The sequence below is a fragment of the Pristis pectinata genome, chromosome 8 (assembly GCF_009764475.1).
Source record: "Pristis pectinata isolate sPriPec2 chromosome 8, sPriPec2.1.pri, whole genome shotgun sequence".
Classification (NCBI taxonomy): Eukaryota; Metazoa; Chordata; class Chondrichthyes; order Rhinopristiformes; family Pristidae; genus Pristis; species Pristis pectinata.
This window is the reverse complement of record NC_067412.1, coordinates 101,433,821-101,457,607: the sequence shown is the minus strand read 5'-3', so window position 1 is coordinate 101,457,607 and position 23,787 is coordinate 101,433,821.

The following is a 23,787-nucleotide window of genomic DNA, read 5'->3' as shown; positions in this document are numbered from 1 at the left end:
ATCTCCATTTGTCAATAGTTTTAAGCAAGCTTGCTAAATCTTGGATAAGACCGAACTGCATCCAAGGAAGAAATGAGCTCCCATGAGTTCTGGTCTGTCATCTTTGACTTTGTCCTTGAAATCATCGTAGCTTTGACTTTGTCCTTGAAAGTTGTAAACCCTTGCTGCTCCTGTTTGATCCCTGATAAACGAAAGTCCATTTGCCGCATTGCCAGTTGCTGTAATCACCTACAGCCCCCTTCTAAAATGTGAGGCTAATCTTCCTTGGGAGTGGAGGCACTGAGTTATGTGGGTCAATCTTTGCATTGTAGGATCTTGTCCACAGTCAGTGGGTAAATGTTCTCTCTAGATTCCAGTATCTGCAGTTTCTCTGGTAAACCTTCTATGATGACTTAACTCCAGATGGTAATTTTGAAAATAATACAGTCACTTGTGTGTATTTCTGTGAAGAACTGTTTACTCCCTTTGTACAAATGAACATCTGAACAAACAGATTAGGAGCAGGAGAATTTGGCCCTTCAAGCCTGCTCTGCCATTTGATAGAATCATAATGATCTGGCTGTAACCTCAACTCTGCAATCCCATCCATCCGTGGAAACTTTTCAGCCCCTCGCTTATCTAGAATCTATCACTTCCGCCTTAAAGATATTCACAGACTCTGTTCCCACAGCCATTTGAGGAAGAAAGTTGCAAAGATTCATGGAGATGCTACCTGATCCACTGAGGTCCTCCAACCCTCGGTGTGTTGTTGCAAAGATTCATGATCCTCTGAGAGAAAAAATAACCTCATTTCTGTCTGAAATGGGCAACCTTCATTTTCAAACAGTGTGCCTTACCTCTGGATTCTCCTTCATTTTCTCTACATGTAGCTGTCAAGACCCGTCCTACATGTTACACTGAGGACCACTTTCACTCTTCTAATCTCAGTGAATACAAACTTGTCTGCCCATTCCAGGTGTCAGTCTAATAAACCTTCTCCAAACTGTTTCCATTGCATTAGCATCCTGGAATAAGGAGACCGACACTATGCTGCACACTCCAGATGTAGTCTGAACAATGCCTTAGGTAACTGAAGCATAACTTCCCTACTTTTGTGTTCATTTCCCCCCAGAAATAAGCAATAATATTGTTAGCTTTCCTAATTATTTCTGTACTTGCATATTACCTCTTGGCAAATCATGCACTGGGACACCCAGATCCCTCTGCCTCTCAGAACTCTTGTAATCTCTCACTATTTAAATAGTGCGCTTGTTTTTGCATTTTTCCTGTTAAAATGGATCATTTCAGATTTTGCCACATTATTCCCCATTCGCCACTCACTTCACCTCTCCATAACCCTCTGTAGTCTCCTTGTATCATCTTCACAACTTACTTTCCTACCTATCATTGTGTCATCCACAGATTTAGCAGGCGTACCTTTGGTGCCTTTATCCAAGTCATTATATCACCTGTAAGAAGTTGAGGCCTGGACACTGATATTGATGGCACACCACTCGTTACATCTGCCAACCAGAAAAAGACCAATTTACATCTAGGCTCTGAAATACAGCAGAAAATGTTGGAAAGACTCAGCAGAACAGGCAGAAGCCCTGGAGAGAGAAACAGTCCTGGTGCAGATTTGACCCGAAACGTTGACAATCCCTTCCCCCCATGGATGCTGCTTGACCCACTGAGCTCCTCCAGAGGTTTGTTGCTCTGAACCTCACAGGCACCACCCCAGTCCACCGTCAATCACAAGCACCACCCCAGGTCCCAGCCACAAAGAGCCCTCACTGCCCACTACCTGCCCCATTGTTTATAACTGTGTTTGCTTAATGCTGTCACATATCTGTGGAAGATGGAAATGGGCAGGGAACCTTCACACCTTGGCACTGTAAACAAGCAATTTACTTTCCACCTCATCAGCTTGGCCTTTACACTCAACATCTACCTCCCTTGTTTCCTGGGAACCTCGCCGTAAATTATGCTGAATCAGAACCAGTGCAGGAATCGGTCCAGTTGTTGCCTCTCTCCCAGTTACACTGACTCAACAGGAAGGGGCAGAGCCATCACAAACTGTGAAATCAGTCTTAGGGAATGCAAAACTCTCTCCTAAGGGTCTGCATTTGCCTCCTGGTTTCCTGCCACTTTAAGAGCAGGAAGCAATAAGAAAGAGCTAATGAGAGGAACAATGTCTCACTTTAAGGCCCAGAGTTCCCCTCATGTGGTCCATTGAAAATCATTGTCATGCAGACAGTTGGTGAAACAAAAAGCTTTGTCATTCCTCAGGATTGTTATTTTGGTTACATTGTGTGTGGATATTGTCCAGGGGATTGCTCTCTGCTCCAAGGCAGATTGATAGAGGTTTGCTGCCTGTGTCTGTCAGAGCAGAATCCCTGAGAGGAACCAGGTTCTTTTCTATTTAAGTAGAAAATGCCAAAGTATTTCATAAGTATATCAAAGACAGGAGGGTAACCCAGGAAAGAGTGGGGGCATCAGGGCCTAAAATGGCAATCTGTGCGTGGAACCAGAGGACTTTGGTGAGGTCTTAAATAAATACTTCTCATCTGTTTTCACTGAGGAGGACGTTGTAGTTGGAGAGTGCGGGGGTGGGGGGGGAGGTGTGGTGGGAGAGGTGAAATTCTAGAACATGCTATCATTAGTTGTAGCCCAGGTTGCTGTGGGAGGCAAGCGAGGAGATTGTTGGGGCTCTGACAGAGAGTTTTAAATCTTTGCTGGCCACAGGTGAGGTGCCCAATGACTAGAGGGGAAAAAATCTGGTACCAATTTAAGAAGGGGCAGCAGGGGTAGACCAGGTAATTACAGGCCAATGAAGTAATGTCATTGGTAGGGAAGTTATTAGAAGAAATTTGGAGGGACATTTGAAAAAGCAGGAATTAATCAGCATGACTTTGTGGGGGTGGGGTGGGTGAAGCCCCAGTATGAGTGAACTTTTCAAGAGTTAACAGAATGTGTTGATGAGCACAGTGTGATTGTTGTAGTCAATGTGGACTTCAGTAAGGTCTTTGACAAGGTCCCACATATGGGAAACTTGTCCAAAAGTTGGAGACCATGGGATCCAAGGTAAATTGGCAAATTGGATCCAAGATTGGCTTGGTAATAGGAGCCAGCCATTCAGGACTGAGATGAGAAGTAATGTCCTGAACCAGAGGGTTGCAAACCTTTGGAATTCTATAACCAAGATGCAGTGGAGACTGGGTCACTCATTGTTTTCTGGGGGAGAGATCAACAGAATTTGGATACCAAGGACACTGGGTTAGTACAGAAAACTGGCACAGAAGTAAAAGATCAGTCATGATCTTACTGAATGACAGAGCAGGTGTGAGGGGCTGAATGGCCTTCTCCAGGTTCTTCTTATGTTCACTCCAGGACAGTCCTGGTAAAAACTGCAGCTGGTGCAGGTCGGTGTCATACTTTGCGATTTTCAGGCAGTTGTATAATAACTCCCAGCTTCCACAATAAGATTCATGGCATCCAGAACATTGCTGCATTGTGAGTTCTAGCACTGAACAAAAGTGCGTAGATAATAAGCATATTGAAACCCTGATCAACATAGTGAATGGACCAACAGAGAGTGAGAGGAATCCTGTGGAAGTAAGATTAATAATAGATGGAACACTTCCAGAGATTTGTTAAATGATTGGCTGTTGAGGTATGGATTTTTGGGATTTGAATCAACAATATCTCACAACACACTGATGCAATCACAAAGAAGGCACATTAATGGCTCTACCCTGTTAGGGCAGACACAGTAGTGTAGCGGTCAGTATAACGCTTTACAGCGCCAGCGACCAGGGTTCAAATCCGGCCATTGTCTGTAAGGAGTTTGTACGTTCTCCCCGCGTCCTCGTGGGTTTCCTCCGGGTGCTCCGGTTTCCTCCCACGTTCCAAAGACGTATGGGTTAGGAAGTTGTGGGCATGCTATGTTGGCGACAGAAGCGTGGCGACACTTGCGGGCTGCCCCCAGAACACTACACAAACAGATGTATTTCACTGTGTGTTTCGATGTACATGTGACTAATAAAGATATCTTATCTCTTAGGAGTTTGAGGAGATTTGGTATGTCACCAAAGACTTTTACAAATCTCTATAGATGTACGGTGGAGAACATTCTGACTGGTTGCACACAGCCTGGTTTGGAGGCTCCAATGTACAGGATCGCAAGAGACTGCAGAGGGTTGTAGACTCAGCCAGCTCCATCACGGGCACAACCCACCCCACCATTGAGGACATCAATGCAGCATCCATCATTAAGGACCCTCACCGCCGGGGACATGCCCTCTTCTCATTTCTACCATCGGGGAGGAGGTGCAGGAGCCTGAAGACCCACACTCAATGATTCAGGAACAGCCTTTTCCCCTCCGCCATCGGGTTTCTGAACGGTCCATCATGAACACTGCCTCATTATTCCTTTTTTGCACTATTTACTTATTTTTGTAGTTTTTAGATTTTTATGACTTTATACTGTACTGCTGCCGTAAAACAACAAATTTCATGTCATATGTCAGTGATAATAAAGCTGATTCTGATTCAAATCTTCTGATTGGGTTTGAGAAGAACGTTATCAAACAACTGATGCTGTGCCACAAAAGGAGACATTGGGACTGGTTTAGTGTGAACGTGAGCCTTCACAATCCCACTGACATTAATTCAAGGCTGGTTTCTCTATTTATTCACAACTTGTGGGCATCACCACAAGACCAGCACTTAATATCCACCCTTCATTGCCCCAGAACTGAGCACACTGTTGGACCATTGCAGAGGGCAGCTGAGAGTCACATACAGGCCAGATGAGGGTAAGACATCAGTGAACCCAACAACAATCCGATGGTTTCATGGTACCCTTTAAAAAGATTTAATGAACAAACTTGAATTCCAGAGTCACTGCAGTGGGACTCAAACACATACCCCAAAAATCATTAATCCATGCCTCGAGATAGGAATCCAGTAACTGTTCCACTATCATACTGTCTACCCAGTACATGCCTCTGTTATAAGAGGATTTGAATCCAACAGGTAAGAAGGTCTTGCTGAAAATGTTCAGGGCCTTGGTGAGACCACATCTGGAGAATTGTATACAGTTTTAGTCTCCTTACCTAAGAAAGGATGGACTGCTCAGAGATGGAGTGCAGTGAAGATTCACCAGACAGTCCAGGGATAGCAGGGTTGCCCTGGGAGGAGAGGTCAAGTGGACTGGGCCCATATTTTTGGGAAGAACAGGAGAAAATCTTGTAGAAACATGCAAAATTTGTAAAGAGCTCTAGATGCAGGATGGATATTTCCCTAGAGTGAACAGTCTGGGACAGGTTGGGTGCAGTTTAGGACTGAGATGAGAAATTTCTTCACACAGAGGGTGGTGAACCTTTGAAATTCTCTGCTCTGGAGGTCCGTGGAGACTCAAGGATTGATAGAGTTCTGGATATCAGGGGATCCTAGGGATAAGGGATCATGCTGGAAAACGTTGTTGGACTTATTGTATTTATTATCACCTGAGGGGCTGTTCCTCCAGTTTGCGCTTGGAATTCTCCTGGCAGTGGAGGGGACCAGGGACTGACATATCAGTGATAGTGTGGGAGGGGGAGTTGAAGAGACTGGCAACGGGGAGATGCAGATTGTGGTTATGGACAGAGCGCAGGTGTTCTGCGAAACAGTTATCTATCTGTGTTTGTGTAGAGGAGGCCTGCTTTTCTCCACGGATGCTGCCTGGCCTGCTGAGCTCCCCCAGCATCACTGTGTTTTTCATCTAGATGCCAGCATCTGCGGTCCTTTATTTCTCTTGTTGGGGAGTAAGTGCCACTTGATAGTGTTGTTGATGGACCATGTGAACATGAGAGCAGGATGGAGATGGACAGCAGAGGAGATGACAAACTCCCATTCTGTCTGAGGCAGCAGACAGCAGCGATGAGTGGGCCTGTTCCACATAACTCACAAAAGCCTGACGCAGCCTTGGGCTATGCGTGTGCTCACGGCTGCACCTGTGACCTGGAGAAAGTGAGCGGAGTTGGAGAAGTAGTTTAAGGTGAGGATGAGTTTAGCCAAATGAATGAGTGCATTGGTGATTGAAAGAAAATGTTCATAAACTTGCAAATAATTGTTTAGGAGAATTCTAGAAAATTGCAAAAAATTGATAAAGAGGAAGAAAATGGAATGTGTGAAAGCTGGCCAGAAATATAAAAAGTGATTTGGAAGAATTTCCACAAGTGTATGAAGAATGACAGAAGTAAATGTTACTTCTTTACAAACTGGGAGAGGAATCGGTAATAGGAAATGAAGAAGTGACAGAAACCTTAAACAAATCTTTTACCTGTCTTCACAGTTGAAGGCATTGTAAGCACATTATAACTGTAGGAAATAAGAGGGCAAGAGGGAGGAGGAACAAACAAACGATCATTCTCACCAGAGGAAAGTTACCAGGAAGACCAACGTGTAGTTGAAAGAAATCAGGATTAAATAGTGTGGGGGAAGTTACTGAGACAGAAAGCTGATAGATCCCCAGGGCCCCATGTACAACATTGCAAAGTCTGAAAGAGGTGAAATGGAAATAGTGATGTACCAGCTGTCATCTACCAAAATTCCGTCAATTGTAGAACATTGTCAGATGTTGGAAGGTGGCAGATAGAAGCTCACTGATTAAGAAAGAACTGGGAGAGAACTGGGGCAACTATAGACCAGATAGCCTGACATCAGTAGGGAAGATGATGGACTCTTATTGTTAAGCGTTAAAAGGGGACCGAGAAAATAATAATAGGACAGGGCAGTAGAATGACAGAATTTGATCATTCTGCTGGAGTAACTACCAGAATAGATGGGGAACCAGTTTACGTAGTCAGCTTGGGCCTTCAAATGCCCTTCGATAAGGTGCCATAGAAAAGTAATGAAACAAATTAGAGGATAAGAGATTTCAGGTAATATCCTGGTGTGGATTGAAAATTGATGCATGAACAAAATGTGGAGGCTGGAATAAACAGGTTGCTGTTGGTCTGGTAGTAGTGACTGGAGAGGTAGTGCAGGGACTGATGAGCAAGGACATGGCAGGTACAATACAGAGGAAGTAAGATCATAAGATATAGGAGCAGAATTAGGCCATTCGGCCCATTGGGTCTGCTCCCCTGTTCAATCATGGCTGATTTTTGTTTCTGACCCCATTCTCCTACCTTCTCCCCATAACCCTTAACCCCCAACCCCCTCACCAATCAAGAATCTATCAATCTCTGCCTTAAATACACCTAGTGACTTGGCTTCCACAGCCCTCTGTGGCAACAAATTCCGCAGATTCACCACCCTCTGGCTGAAGAAATTCCTCCTCTTCTCAGTTTTAAAGGGACGTCTCTTTATTCTGAGGCTGTATCCCTTGGGTCCAAGACTTTCCACTGATGGAAGCATCCTCCACGGCCACTCTATCCAGACCTTTCAGTATGCAGTAGGTTTTGGAAAATGGGAAATTATACAATTTGGTAGAACAATGGTGAGAGATTGAAAGGTGTTCAGAGGGACTTGTGTGTTCTGGTATACCAGTCAATGACAGTTAATGTGCAGCCATCACAAACAATTGGGTATGGAAACTGTACATTGGCCTTTATTGCAAGAAGGATTTGAGTGCAAGAGTAAAGATATCATACTGCAATTATACAGGACCCTAGTGAGTCCGCACCGGGAATATTGAGCTTTGATCTGCTCTTCCCATCAAAGAGAGAATATACTTGTGGTAGAGTGCAGCAAAAGTTCACCATGATTGATTCCAGGAATGTTTTTTTACATGAGGAGAGATTATGAGGAGAGACTGTGCCTGTATACCATTGAGTTTAGAAGAACAAGAGGTGATCTCATTGGTTAGATGCAGAGTTGAAGTTTCCCTGGCCAGGGTATCTGGAACCAGGATTCACTGTCATAAAGTAGGTCACCCCTCAGCCTCCTCCGCTCCAGAGGTAACAGTCCCAGCCTGTCCAGCATCTCCTTTTAACTCAAGCCCTCCAGTCCTGGTAGCATCCATAGAACCATAGAACACTACAGCACAGAAAACAGGACATTCAGCCCTTCTAGTCTGTTCCGAAACTTTATTCCGCTAGTCCCATTTACCTGCACCCAGACCATAACCCTCCAGACCTCTCCGGTCCATGTACCTATCCAATTTATTCTTAAAACTCAAGAGTCAGCCCGCATTTACCACATCAGATGGCAGCCCGTTCCACACTCCCACCACTCTTTGAGTGAAGAAGTTCCCCCTAATGTTCCCCCTAAACCTTTCCCCTTTCACCCTAAAGCCGTGTCCTCCCGTACTTTTCTCTCCTAATCTAGGTGGAAAGAGCCTACTCGCATTAACTCTGTCTATACCCCTCATCATTTTGTAAACCTCTATCAAATCTCTGCTCATTCTTCTACGCTCCAAGGAATAAAGTCCTGTTCAATCTTTCCCTGTATCTCAACTCCTGAAGACCCGGCAACATTCTGGTAAATCTCCTCTGCACTCTTTCAATCTTACTGATATCCTTCCTATAGTTAGGTGACCAGAACTGCACACAATACTCCAAATTTGGCCTCACCAATGTCTTATACAACCTCACCATAACATCCCAACTCCTGTACTCAGTACTTTGATTTATGAATGCCAGGATGCCAAAAGCCTTCTTTACAACCCTGTCTACCTGTGATGCCACTTTCAGGGAATTATGTATCTGAACTCCCAGATCCCTTTGTTCCTCCACACTCCTCAGTGCCCTACCATTTACTGTGTATGTCCTACCTTGATTTGTCCTTCCAAAATGCAACACCTCACACTTGTATGCATTAAATCCCATCTGCCATTTTCTGGCCCATTCTTCCAGTTGGTTCAGATCCCTCTGCAAGCTTTGAAAGCCTCCCTCACTGTCCACAACGCCTCCAATCTTAGTGTCATCAGCAAACTGGCTGATCCAATTTACCACATTATCAGCTAGATCATTGATATAGACAACAAACAACAATGGCCCCAGCACAGATCCCTGAGGCACACCACTAGTCACAGGCCTCCTTGTGAATCCTTTCTGCACTTTCTGTACCTTAACCACATCCTACCTATAGTGTGGTGACCAGAACTGCTCACAGTATTCCAGATGTTGTCTCACCAACATCCTACACAGCTGTAATATGGATGAAACGAAAGGCCAGGGGTGGAGCTAGAGGTCAGGGGTGGAGTGGGAGGTCAGGGTGGAGTGAGAGGTCAGGGGTGGAGTGAGACGTCATGTGTGCCTGCAGTGCGGTGGCCAGAATCAGAATCAGGTTTATTATCACTGACATATGACGTAAAATGTGTTGTTTTGCAGCAGCAGTACAGTGCAGGACATGAAATGACTATAAATTGCAAAAATAAATAAATAGTACAACAGAAGGAATAACGAGGTGGTGTTCATGGGTTCATGGACCGTTCAGAAATCTGATGGCGGAGGGGAAGAAGCCGTTCCTGAATCGTTGAGTGTGGGTTTTCAGGCTCCTGTACCTCCTGTTAGTAACGAGAAGAGGGCATGTCCCAGATGGTGAGGGTCCTCAGTGATGGATGCCACCTTCTTCTTGAGGATATCCTTGATGGTGGGGAGGGTTGTGTCCGTGATGGAGCTGGCTGAGTCTACAGCCCTTTGCAGCCTCTTGCGATCCTGTGCAATAGAGCCTCCATACCAGGCGGTGATGCAACCAGTCAGAATGCTCCGCACTTTACATCTGTAGAAATTTGTACGTTTCTGGTGATATACCAAATCTCCTTAAACTCCTAACAAAGTAGAGCTGCTAGTGTGCCTCCTTTGTGATTGCATCAATGTGTTGGGCCCAGGATAGATCCTCTGAGATATTGACGCCAAGGAACTTGAAGCTGTTCACCCTTTCCAACGCTGATGCCTCAATGAGGACTGGTGTATGTTCTCCCGACTTCCCCTTCCTGAAGTCCACAATCAGTTCCAGGAGTCTGGAGCCGAGTGATGGCCACGACAGACACCAGGGTTGTATGTCGAACTTCTGCCCAGCCACCAACACTGTCTGACCCAAAGGATTCACTTCCCTTAATTTGCAGGGAGCCTCTGTTCTGCAGCGTTGGGTGTCGAGCAGGTAGCTGGCAGTTTGGAGGTAGAGGTGGGGTTAAGCAAGCTGCAGGTGAGGGGGGTGCTGTGTGTCTCAGTTTCCATGTGTTTTTGGATGATGTTTCTGAGGAAACCACAGGGATGGGGGTGGGGCTGGAGCATGGGGTAAAGGAGAATGTTCACAGGGACCCCAGAGGCCACGGAAAGAGAAGCCATTGGTGCAGTCTCTGGGCCATGGTAAGTCACTGGGCTCGGTGACTTCTTTACACCCCCCTTACTGCCAAATGTAACAAATCCATGTGTCTCCGGCTCCAGCCCTACTCATCATCTCCACTTAACTACTGTCAAAAATCATTGCTTTAAACATTCTCCTGTGTACTGAGGAGAAAACTGAAGCCACTCATTCCTGGACTGTTCTCAGTTTTAACTTGCCCTTGCTCTGATTCTGACACTGAATCACACTTATTTCAGATGATGGCTGAGACTCCCTCTCCATTGACCAGTGGTGAGGCTCCCTCTCCATTGTCCAGTGGTGAGGGTCCCTCTGCATCCTGCACAGATCAAGGCCTGTGTCAATGCAGATTCCAACTGAAATGAAGCATTTGCTCAATGCAAGTCCCACAAGGACTGAGTAGGATGGTCAGTGCAACCTTCTGACTGACTGGTTTAGTTGTTGGCACAGAGTTGCTGTATATTCCAGACATTGGTGCAATTTCTTGCTGCCCTTTGCTCATTTAGACTTTAATCAGAAGCTTGTGCAAAGTCGCCAACTCATCCTGTGCTTCTCTGAGAGAGGTCGATAGTGAAAAAGACTTGTATTTAATGGGAGTTGAGACAATTTAATGGCTTGTTAGGCTCACATTCTTTTAGTGGAGGACTAGATGCAACATGCTTTTGTAACTGAAAGGCCTTCCCTTGCATCTTTTGTTGTTTTGACTCAGAACTCCCATTGTGCATTCTACACAGCCTGAAGGCAGGTGCAACAGGGAGCAGATCAATAGCCTGCCCTCACTGTTTCTTTTATCATGTGTAGTTAATACTGAATATTCAAATATTCACTGAATATTTTAGGCTTCTCAGTGGAGCCCTGCATTTGTAATACAGTCAGTGCATATTTAGAATGAAAGACCATGAAACAGTTTTATTAAAGGCACAAAGCCTTGCCTGTGTTATCAATCATAAAATACTCATGGCCAAACATCCTCTTTGTTGTACAGAACCTTTCTCTTCAGCTTAATTTTAGAGAACTGATTCCAGTTAGAAGTTACACTGAATGGCGTGGAAAATCTTTTTATCACTTTTGTGTGAGTTTGCTGAATGCAGCAGTAGACTCACATGTGTGAATTATGATGGATGATACCACAGAGTAGAATTCTAGACCTACTAAATATTTCAAGATTCCACCTCTGTTTTATCAGTCTGAATGATTACAGATGTAAACTGATAAAGTGTTCTCATTTGTCTGGGCTTTATTCCAGGATTAAACTGAAACCTGATATAAAAACAGAGAATGCTGGAAATACTTCTCGAACATTGACTCTGTTTCTCTTCCCACAGATGCTGCCTGACCTGCTGAGTATTTCCAGCATTTTCTGTTTTTATTTTAGATTTTACATAATTAATTTGGCATCATGGTTGGCACAGATAGTGTGGGCTGAAGGGCCTGTTGCTGTGCTGTACTGTTCCATGTGCAATGTTCTATCTGCACATTTTTTGATTTTCATCAAACTGAAACCTGATTTACTCAGCAAAAGTCAGTTTAGGTTCCACTGACAAAGGCAGGAGGTTCTGGTCAAAGCCAATGTCAAAGTCCAGTTTATTGTCAGATGCACATTCCACATGGGCACAGGTGCAATGATAAACTTACTTGCAGCATCATATAAGCAGCATTCACAAGAAAAACATGAACATACACAATTTTTACAAGAAAAAACACAATTAGAACAAAAAAGTCTATTATAGTACAAAGTGGTCATAGTGTTGCTGAACTGAGGTAATGATTAGGGTTATGCAGGTTGGTTCAAGAACCGAATGGTTGAAGGGAAGTAACTGTTCCTGAACCTGGTGGTGTGGGACTTCAGGCTTCTTACCTCCTGCCCAATGGTCACTCGGAGTGCCCTGGATATCTGGGCTGGATGGTTGGGGTGGAGGGGCAGGAGAATATTTTGTGGTTTTGTGCCCAGACTATGGGACAATTGGGCAAACTAACACAGAAGATAGTGGGAGTGTGAAATGTGAGAAAGTTACATGTATGTGCTTCCTGCAACCATTTACGTCAGTTTAAGATTCAGCCCTCCCACCAGACTGGCCCCGTGTGGGGAATGTGAGTTTCCACCCGGTGCGGTAAATTGGGGAGGGGCTCCACAAAAGGAAGTCACTTTATTTCATGTTCATACACCCGCAGGCAGGCTTTAAAGGTTCCATTAATTTCCATAGGTCACTAATTCACAAAGAAACACCAGCAGAACCAAAACAGTTCCATGGGTTAATATTTTTATTTACTATCTCTGACACTGGTTACTCACTGGACTGGAAACTACATAAGCTGCTTTTTATGATTTTGGATATTTTGCGCATCGGGGCCCGGATTCTGAACTCATCAAGAGCGGCTTCAAGTGAGAGGACAGCACAGAAGTCATGAGCTCGGTGCTGTTGCTGGGCAGCTTGGTCTGTGGATGAGTTTAGTTTGTGATAAAGCTTGATCAACCCACCTGTGGAATCTCAAGCACCTTGTGGGTACAGCTCTGGATTGGTTCCTGGAGCCTGCAGGTCATTTATATTTGTACAGATCTGTTGAGTGATGAACGTACCAAGAAATTGTAACAGAAGACATCATCAGCCTCCAGTCAATATGGTCATGGCTGATGTGATCTTTGGCTCAGCCCCTCTTCCCTGCCTGTCCCCATGACTCTGGCCTCCTCTGTAGATCAAAGATCTGTCAATATTGCCTTGAGTGTATTCAATGACCCACCTCCATAGCTGCCTGAAGTCAGGAAGTCCAGAGAGCCGTGACACTCAGAGAGAAGAAATCCCTCCTCATCTCCATTGTAAATGGGTGACCTTTATTCTGAATCCATGTCCCCTAGTTGTGGATCTCCCCATGAGGAGACCCACCCAATCAAACCCCCTCAGAACCTCACATTCCAATAAAATCACCTCTCATTTTCCTCAACAATGAATATCGGCTCAACCTTCATACCAGGAATCAACATAATGATCCACATCGTATTTTACGAGGAATGATCTCATCACAGCTTGGGTTGGGAGCACTTACCTCTGCCTGATGAAGATTCCTAAATAAAGTAAATTCAGAATAATTTCCTTTTTAAAGTGAGGGTTATTTCATATTTCCGTTTGCAAAGGTCCCACACAAGAGGCTGGTCAAAAAGGTTAGAACGTATGGAATTGGAGATAATATACTGACATGGACTGAGATTTGGTTATTAGACAGCACAGTGACACAGCTAGTAGAGCCACTTTCTCACAGCTCCAGAGATCTGGATTCAATCGTGACTCTGATAGATCATAGAACAGTACAGCACAATTAAGGCCCTTCGGCCCACAATGCTGTGCCGAACTTTAAACCTCGCCTAAGACTATCTAACCCCTTCCTCCCACATATCCCTCTATTTTAAATTCCTCCATATGCTTATCTAGTAATCTCTTGAATTTGATCAATATACCTGCCTCAGGCAGCGCATTCCATGCCCCAATCCCTCTCTGGGTAAAAAACCTTCCTATGATATCTCCCTTGAACTTCCCACCCATTACTTTAAAGCCATGCCCTCTTGTATTGAGCATTGGTGCCCTGGGAAAGAGGCGATGGCTGTCCACTCTATCTATTCCTCTTAATATTTTGTACACCTCTATCATGCCTCCTCTCATGCTCCTGCTCTCCGAAAGCCCTAATTCCCTTAGTCTCTCCTCATAATGCATACTCTCTAAGCCAGGCAGCATCCTGGTAAATCTCCTCTACATCCTTTCCAACGCCTCCACATCCTTCCTATAATGAGGCAACCAGAATTGGACACAGTACTCTAAGTGTGGTCTAACTAGAGTTTTATAGAACTGCATCATTACCTCGCAGCTCTTAAACTCCATCTCTCGACTTATGAAAGCTAACACCCTATAAGCTTTCTTAACTAACCTATCCACCTGGGAGGCAACTTTCAGGGATCTGTGGATATGAACCCCCAGATCCCTCTGCTCCTTCACACTGCCAAGAATCCTGCCATTAACTTTGTAGTCTGCCTTGGAGTTTGTCCTTCCAAAGTGTACCACCTCACACTTCTCCGGATTGAACTCCATCTGCCACTTCTCAGCCCAGCTCTGCATCCTATCAATGTCCCTCTGCAATCTTTGACAATCCTCCACACTATCCACAACACCACCAACCTTTGTGTTGCCTGCAAACTTGCCAACCCACCCTTCTACCCCCTCATCCAAGTCATTAATAAAAATCACAAAAAGCAGAGGTCCCAGAACCGATCCTTGTGGGACACAGCTAGTCACAACCCTCCAATCTGAATGCACTCCCTCCACCACAACCCTCTGCTTTCTACAGGCAAGCCAATTCTGAATTCACTCGCCCAAGCCTCCCTGGATCCCATGCCCTCTGACCTTCTGAAGAAGCCTACCATGTCAAATGCCTTACTAAAATCCATGTAGACCACATCTACTGCACTACCCTCATCAATCTTCCTGGTCACCTCCTCAAAGAACCCTATCAGGCTTGTGAGACATGATCTGCCCTTCACAAAGCCATGCTGGCTGTCCCTGATCAGATCATGATTCTCTAAATGCCCATACATCCTAACTCTAAGAATCCGTTCCAACAGCTTGCCCACCACAGATATAAGGCTCACTGGTCTGTAATTCCCTGGACTATCCCTACCACCTTTTTTGAATAAGGGGACAACATTCGCCACCCTCCAATCCTCTGGTACCATTCCCGTGGACAGCGAGGACTCAAAGATCCTAGCCAACGGTTCAGCAATCTCCTCCCTCACCTCATGGAGCAGTCTGGGGAATATTCCATCAGGCCCTGGGGACTTATCTGTCCTAATATTTTCTAACAGCTCCAATACATCCTCTCTCTTGATATCTACATGCTTGAGAACATTAACCTTACCAACACTGTCCTCAGCATCATCAAGGCCCATCTCCTTGGTGAATACTGAAGAGAAGTATTCGTTGACAACCTCACCCACTTCCACAGCTTCCAGGCACATCTTCCCACCTTTATCCCTAATCGGTCCTTTACTCCCGTCATCCTTCTGCTCTTTTCCTTAACCCAACTCACCAAGGCCTTTTCATGTCCCCTTCGTGCTCTCCTCAGTTCCTTCCTTGCTACCTTCTATTCCTCAAGAGCCCTATCTGATCTTTGCTGCCTACACCTTATGTATGCTGCCTTCTTCCTCTTAACTAGATGTTCCACCTCTCTTGTCACCCACAGTTCCTTCACCCTGCCATTCTTTCTCTGCCTCACCGGGACAAATTTATCCCTAACGTCCTGCAAGAGATCCCTGAACAATGACCACATCTCCATAGTACATTTCCCTTCAAAAATGTCATCCCAATTCACACTCGCAAGTTCCAGCCTTATAGCCTCATAATTTGCCCTTCCCCAATTAAATATCTTCCTGTCCTCTCTGCTCCTATCCTTGTCCATGACAATGCTAAAGGTTAGGGAGCGGTGGTCACTGTCCCCCAAATGCTCACCCACTGAGAGATCTGTCACCTGACCCAGTTCATTACCTAATACTAGATCTAATATGGCACTGCCTCTAGTCGGCCTGTCAACATACTGTGACAGGAATCCGTCCTGGACATACTGAACAAACTCTGCCCCATCTAAACCTTTGTTACTAAGCAGGTGCCAATCAATATTTGGGAAGTTGAAGTCTCCCATGGTAACAACACTGTTATTTTTGTACCTTTCCAAACCCTGCCTCCTGATCTGCTCCTCAGTATCCCTGCTGCTTCCAGGGGGCCTATAGAACACTCCCAGGAGGGTAACTGCTCCTTTCTTGTTCCTAACTTCCACCCATACTGACTCTAGCGAGGATCCTGCTACATTATCCACCCTTTCTGCAGCTGTCATTGCATTCCTGACCAGTAGCGTCACCCCTCCTCCTCTTCTCCCCCCCCTCCATATCCCTTTTAAAACACTGAAATCTGGAAATATTCAGTATCCATTCCTGCCCTGGTGACAGCCAAGTCTCTGCAAGAGCCACAGTATCATACCGAATCAACACCGAACAAGAGCCACAAGATTCTTATAGAGCTGATACTGTCCGTGTGGAGTTTGCACATTCTCCCTGTGAACATATGGATTTCCCCCGGGTGCTCCGGTTTCCTCCCACATCCCAAAGATGTGTGGGTTGGTGGGTTAACTGGCCGCTGTAAATTGTTCTGTGTGTGTAGGTGAGTGGCAGAATCTGGGGAGAGCTGATGAGATTGTGGGGAGAATAAAACTGGGTTCGGGTGAGATTGGTTTAAGTGGGTCTTTGATGGTTGGCATGGAATTGGTTCTGTGTCTCTCTGTGACTCTTGAGTCCAGGCAGGTTGTGCCCCGTGAGGGACCCCAGTGGGGAACCACAGGGAGAGGTACTCGGAACACAACCATTCACACCCAATGTGAATGACTTGGCTGAGGGGATCAAATGTCACATTTCCAAGTTTCCTGATGATTGTGAGAAGGGAGGAGATGTAAAGAGAGAGGATATGGACAGGCTGAGTGGGTGGGCAAGTACATAATGTGGAAATGTGTGGGGTCATCCACTTTGGGGTGCATAACAGTGTGCAGAGTACATTTTAAATGGTGAGAGGTTGAAAGGTGACGGTGTTGAGAGGGTCCTCCGTGTCCTTGTACACAAGTCACTGAAAGCCAGCAAGCAGGTGCAACAAGGGATTAGGAAGGCAAATGGTAGGTAAGTTGTCATGTGGGGGTTGGAACACAGGAGTAGGGAAGTCTGACTGCAGTTGTACAGGGCCGTGGTGAGATATGTCTGGAGAATTGTCAATAGCTTCTGTCTCCTTATGTAAGAAAGGATATATTTACTGTTGAAGGAATCCAGCAAGGATTCATTGAGCCAGGGATGCGTGAGGAGAGATCGAGTAGACTAGCTTTGTGTTCTCTAAAGTTTAGATTTCATTGAAACTTACAAAATTCTGAAAGGGCTCGACAGGCTGGATGTAGGGAGAATGTTTCCTCTGGCTGCTGAGCCTGGAGCCAGGGGTCATTGTCTTGGAATAAGATGTAGAGGTCAATATATACAAGAGGTCAACACTTCAGGACTGAGATGTGAAGAACATCCTTCAGCTGGGTTGGTGAACCGTTGAAATGTTTCGGAGGGCTGTGGAGGCTTCATCATCGAGTTAATTCAAACAGAGATCAATAGATTTCTGGATATTAAAGGAATGAGAGTCATAGTCATACAGAAACAGGGCCTTCAGCCCAACTTGTCCATGCCGACCAAAATGCCTGTCTAAGCTTGTCTCATTTGGCCGTGTTGGGCCCATGTCCCTCTAAACCTTTCCTATCCATGTATGTACTTTTAAATGGGGAATTGGGGAATGTGGGTATAATGCAGGAAAATGGCACTGAGGCAGATCAGCTGTGATTGTAATGAGTGGAGGAACTGGCTTGAAGACACCAGTGGCCACTCCTGCTCCCGTTTCTCATGTTCTTATGTTCTTAATGGGGCTGAAAATGATGATTGTTGTCTCCACTTTCTGGGATGTAAACTGGAGGGCAAATTCCTTTGTCCAGATCAGTCAGAAACATGCAAGGTGCACCCTACCTCTGGAGGAGGAAGCTTAAACCTGCTGATGGGCACCTTGGAAATATCAACGAGGAGCCCACCAATGTTTGGGGAGGCATTCTGGTGATTGGTTTCCCCTGAATGGAATGGATGATGACCGGGTCCACATGCAGTGAGCCTGCAATCCTCACTAGAATGGAGGGACCATGATCAACAACCACATCCATTAATATAGCGCATTTACCATTGTAACCTTCCCAATAAACAAAGAAACTGACTGAGAGCTACAAGGGGATATTGGACAGGACATCACCAAGGAACATCTTAAAGCAGGAGAGAGAAGCAGAGAGGTTTAGAATGGGAATTCCAGAAGCCAAGGCAGTCAATGGCAGTGCCGGCAGTGGGGACGGAGTGTGTGATGTCACCTCATGTTTGGCTTGGATGGGACTCATTATTGATGGTACTCTTTAGTGACCGAGTTCTAAATTCCCAAACATCTCCACATCATCCCATTAAAAGCCCTCAGGATCTTTTATGTTTCAATCAAGCTATGTCTCACTTTTCTGAATTCCAGCAAATACAAGCCCAGCCTGTCCAGCCTTTCCTCATAAGACACGCTGCCCATTCCATGTATCAGTCCAGTAAATCTTCTCTGAACTACTTCCAACACAGGTCCTCATGCATCTCTGAGCTCTGCAATCTCTCATCATTTGGTTAATGTTTTTTTTCTCTTGTGAAAATGGGCAATTTCATATTTTCCCACATTACGTCCATCTGACGGAGTTTTGCCCACTCACTTAACCTTTCCTTTTCACATTGTAGTCACTTTCTGTCCTCTTCACAACTTACATTCCTATCTACTTTTGTGTCAATTGCAAATTTCTAACAGAGTTCTACAGATGTACTGTTGAAAGCATCCTGGCTGGTTGCATCATGGTCTGTTATGGCAATTTGAATGCGCAGGAACGTAAGAAGCTGCAGAGAGTAGTGGACTCAGCCCAATACATCACGGGCACATCCGTCCCCACCATCTGTAGTATCTGTAGGAGGTCTGCCTCAAGAATTTTGTGATATTTATAGATGACTTAGATGAGGGGGTGGAGGGCTGGGTTAGTAAGTTTGCGGACGACACTAAGATAGGCGGTGTTGTGGATAGTGTGGAGGGCTGTCGGAGCTTACAGAGGGATATTGATAGGATGCAGAGCTGGGCTGACAAGTGGCAGATGGAGTTCAATCCGGAGAAGTGTGACGTGGTACACTTTGGAAGGACAAACTCCAGGGCAGAGTACAGGGTAAACGGCAAGGTACTTGGCAGTGTGGAGGAGCAGAGGGATCTGGGGGTTCATATTCACAGTTCATTGAAAGTTGCGTCACAGGTGGAAAGAGCAGTTAAGAAGGCCAATGGGATGTTGGCTTTCATAAGTCGCGGGATTGAGTTTAAGAGCCGCGAGGTTATGATGCAGCTTTACAAGACTCTAGTTAGGCCACACTTAGAGTACTGTGTTCAGTTCTGGTCGCCTCATTATAGGAAGGATGTGGAGGCGTTGGAGAGGGTGCAGAGGAGATTTACCAGGATGCTGCCTGGATTGGAGAGTATTGAATATGAGGAGAGGCTTAAGGTGCTAGGGCTTTATTCACTGAAAAGGAGGAGGATGAGAGGAGACATGATAGAGGTATATAAAATATTGAGAGGAATAGATAGAGTAGACAGTCAGCGCCTCCTTCCCAGGGCACCAATGCTTAAGACAAGAGGTCATGGCTTTAAGGTTATGGGTGGGAGGTTCAGGGGAGATGTCAGGGGGAGGTTTTTTCACCCAGAGAGTGGTTGGTGCATGGAATGCACTGCCTGGGTGGTGGTGGAGGCAGATACATTGAACAGGTTCAAGAGCTTGTTGGATAGGCATATGGAGGAACGTGAGATAGAGGGATATGCGGGAGGAAGGGGTTAGGTAGTGTGAGGGTGGTCTGATGGACGGCACGACACGGTGGGCCGAAGGGCCTGTTTTGTGCTGTATGGTTCTATGGTTCTATGGTTCTAAGGCAACATCCATCATCAAAGATCCCCACCATCCGGGCCGCTCCATCTTCTTGGAGCTACCATGGGGCAGGAGGTACAGAAGCCTGAAGTCCCACACCACCAGGTTCAGGAACAGCTACTTCCCTTCAACCATTCTGTTCTTGAACCAACCAGCACAACACTAATCACTACAGTTTAGCAACACTACAACCACTTTGATCACTTTGCACTAAAATGACTTTTTTTTTGTTCTAATTGTGTTCTTTCTTGTAAAGTCATGTATAATTGTATAATTTGTGTTTTTCTTGTGAATGCTGCTTATCTGATGCTATGCGCCTGTGATGCTGCTGCAAGTGAGTTTTTCATTGCACCTGTGAATACATGGACTTGTGCACATGACAATAAACTCAACTTTGACTGTGAAATTACACAACCACACCTTCAGCACCTTTAGTCAAATTATTTGTAGAACTGTTAGAAGTTGACGTCCATGACTGATCCCTGTGACACACCACTCGTTGAATCTCATTTCTTCCCAATCTGTTGCCTGTTCTCTCTACATCAACATGTTCCCTCCTGCACCAGGAGCTTTTATTTCCATGTGGAACCTTATCAAATGCCTTCTGGAAGTCTAAGTACAGTACATCCACCGGCTTCCCTTTATCCACAGTATGTGTGACTTCAACAAACTCCAATAAATTGGTCAAACGCGAGTTCCCTTTCACAAAACCACACTGACTTTGTGTGATCACCTTGAATTTTTCCGAGGTGCCCTGCTAGAATACCTTGAACCTTTTCCCTGTGGCAGGTGTTAAACTAACTGAGCTGCAGATTCCTGCCTTCTGCCTCCCTCTCTCTTTGAGTAAAGGAGTTACTTTCACTATTCTGCAATCTGATGGACCCTTCCTTGAATCTTTGGAAAATTAAAACCAATACAACAATTACCTTACAAACTCCTTTCTTTAGACCTTAGAATGAAGTCACACTGTGCAAAATAGACCCTTCACCCCTTCATGTCCATACTGACCATCAAGTGCCCACCTGTACATCCCAAATACCAGCATTGTTCCTTGGTGATTCAAGTGCTCGTCCAGATGTTTCTCAAACATTGTGAGTGTACCAGCTTTCACCACCTTCTCAGGCAGTGCACTGCAGAATACAACCACCTCTGGGTTAAAAATCCTTTCTCAGACCCCTCTAACTCGAACCTATACCCTCTGGTTTTAGACATCTTCATTACAGGAAAGTTTCTCACCATCTAATTTATCAGGTCACCCCTCAGCCTCCTCCTCTCCAGTCACCCCTCAGTACTGAAACACTCCATTCCAGAGTTTGGGATCAGGACCCGGACACCCGTCAGCCTACAGCTCCTCAACATGCTCAGGGTCACTGCCCTGCTGATTATAATTTTCACAAGCTCCGCCCTCCTTTTCAGTTCCCAACTCTTCCCACAGGGCCAGTGAGAGGGGACATTGGTGACAGGGCTTGAAACACAGCTGGGAAACGGACAATCACAGTTCAAACAACAAACTGCTGGAGGAACTCAGTGGGTCAGGCAACATCTGTGGAGGGAAATGGCCAGCGGATGTTTTGGGTTGAGACTCTTCATCTGGGCTGAAAGACCAGAGGGGAGGTGGACAGTTCACCTTCCTGCCCAGCCCTGACACCCATTCCCAAACACTTAACTTCAAATATTCTCAACTAGTGAAGAAATTTCTCCTCATCTCAGTTGTACATGGCCAGCCCCAACTCTGGACTCTCCAGATGCAGGAGATTGCTTCTCAGCAGCCATCCAGTCAGGCAGTCAGAACATTTAACAGGGATGTAGTTGAGGACAGGAAGAGGTGGGAGGTTAGACTATGAATAAACAAGACATGGAGTGGTTCAGTATGGAATGAGGCCATTCAGCCCATTGAGGCCTTACACATTCAACACAAAAGCAAACTAGATAGTTCCACTCCCCAGCTCTCACTCCAGAATCCTGAAAAGTATTTTCTTTCAGAGTCCTATCCAGCTCCCCTGTGAACAATTGAACCTACCTCCTCAACTACCACTGCAGAGTAATGCGCATCCTCACCACCCTGTGTAAACTGTTCCTCATTTTTAGTTCTGTCACCTTTTAATGTCCCCAAATTCTTGTCCCCTCCACCAACAGCAAATTTCTTTCCATCTAGCACATTGATCTTAAATATGTCTGTTGCATCACCTCAGGATCTGTTCTGTTCCAAGGAGACAAACCCCACCCTTCCCTCCCACCCATCCACCCACATACATAACCAAATTCTTTCATTTTGGTAAATCCATCCTGCATCCTCTGCAAGGCTTTCACATCTTCCCTGAAGTGCAGAGCCCAGAACTGGACACAAGGCTCCAGTTGTGGCTGAACTGAAGGTTCATTGTAACTTTCTTACTCATGTCCTCTGCAAATCTGCCTATAATAACAAATATTGTTTGTTTAAATCCACTTTTTCAACCTGCCCTGCCATTTCCAAATTTCTCTTGTTCTTCTACCTCTATTAAATCTGTGCCCTTTGGTTTCAATTACTTCTACTTATTTACCCTACCAACGTTGTGCTCTGTACATCCAAGTACAATACACAGGGAGAAGAGCAGTGGTCCTAGCACTGACTCCTGGGGAGCTCCTCGCCACCCCCAGGAAACAAAGTGCTTACCACACTATTTCCTGGTCAAAACACCACCACCTCTTTTATTCCATGACCTTCCATCTTGGAAGTCCATATATACCTCATCAACCACATTTCCTTCGACAGCTCCTCTGTAACTTTATTAGAAACACATTGAGCTAGTTTGATGTGATTTGCTTTTGACCAACACGTGCTGGCTTTCACTAATCAGTGCACACTTGTCCAGCTGACTGCTATTGACTTGATTATTGTTCCTAGAACTTTCTCCTGAACACACTTCTCTAACCTGCAGGTTTCTACTATCCCAGTTATAGTCCAGCATTATTGTCACAGCTCTGCAATTCATCTGTCCCATTCACGTCCAGGGTGAGTGGTTGAAGGCAGAATCTCTCAGCTTTCAAGGCCCTAAACTGGCTGATGGGAAATGGGAGCAGCGTAAATAAACCTGATACAAATGTCCTCCTGCAGGAGGGTGACCACTGCCAGGGATTGGCTCAGAGCTCTCTTGTGGTTTCCACATGTTGAAACAAAGGTAAATAGCAAGGATGATGAAGAGGGCGAGGATCCATGGTCATTGATGACTAAGGATTTTTCTAAAGCACCTTTCGCAATCCTTACCATTTGCACTACACGGTGCCGGGCTGTCACCGCTTGCAACAATAGATCTCACCAGCTCCACTGGAACCATAGATTTGTGATCTTAAACCACCCACCATCAACATCCTGGGAGTCACCACTGACCTGAAATTTAACTGGATCAGCTGCATAATTTTTTCCATAAACATATATTCCAAAAATGTGCATATATTACAGCACATTCACGTAAGTCAAACAGTCATGGTAAATTGGTTTGTTATTGTCACATGTACCAAGGTACAGTGAAAAACTTTGTTTTGCATACCGTCCACACAGATCATTTCATCATATCAGTGCATTGAGGTAGTACAAGGGAAAACAATAACAGAATGCTGAATAAAGTGTTACAGTTACAGAGAAAGTGCAGTGCAGGCAGACAATACAGCACAAGGTCATAGCGAGGTAGAACAGAGCGCAGAATAAGTGTTCCAGTAATGGAGTGACATGGAGTGATACAGCATGGAACCAGCCCCTTTGGCCCAACTCATCCATGCCGTCCACGGTATAAGACAGATTCTAATCACTTTGACAGTTCATGCCACCCTTTATGACTTTTCCACTGAATATTATATCAGCAGGACCTCTGTTTTCCCTTAGCATACATTCCCTGAGCCTCAGTCCGAGGAGTTTTATGTGGTTCCACCCCACAATGGCCCCTAAACTCTGGTCTTTCCCCATTG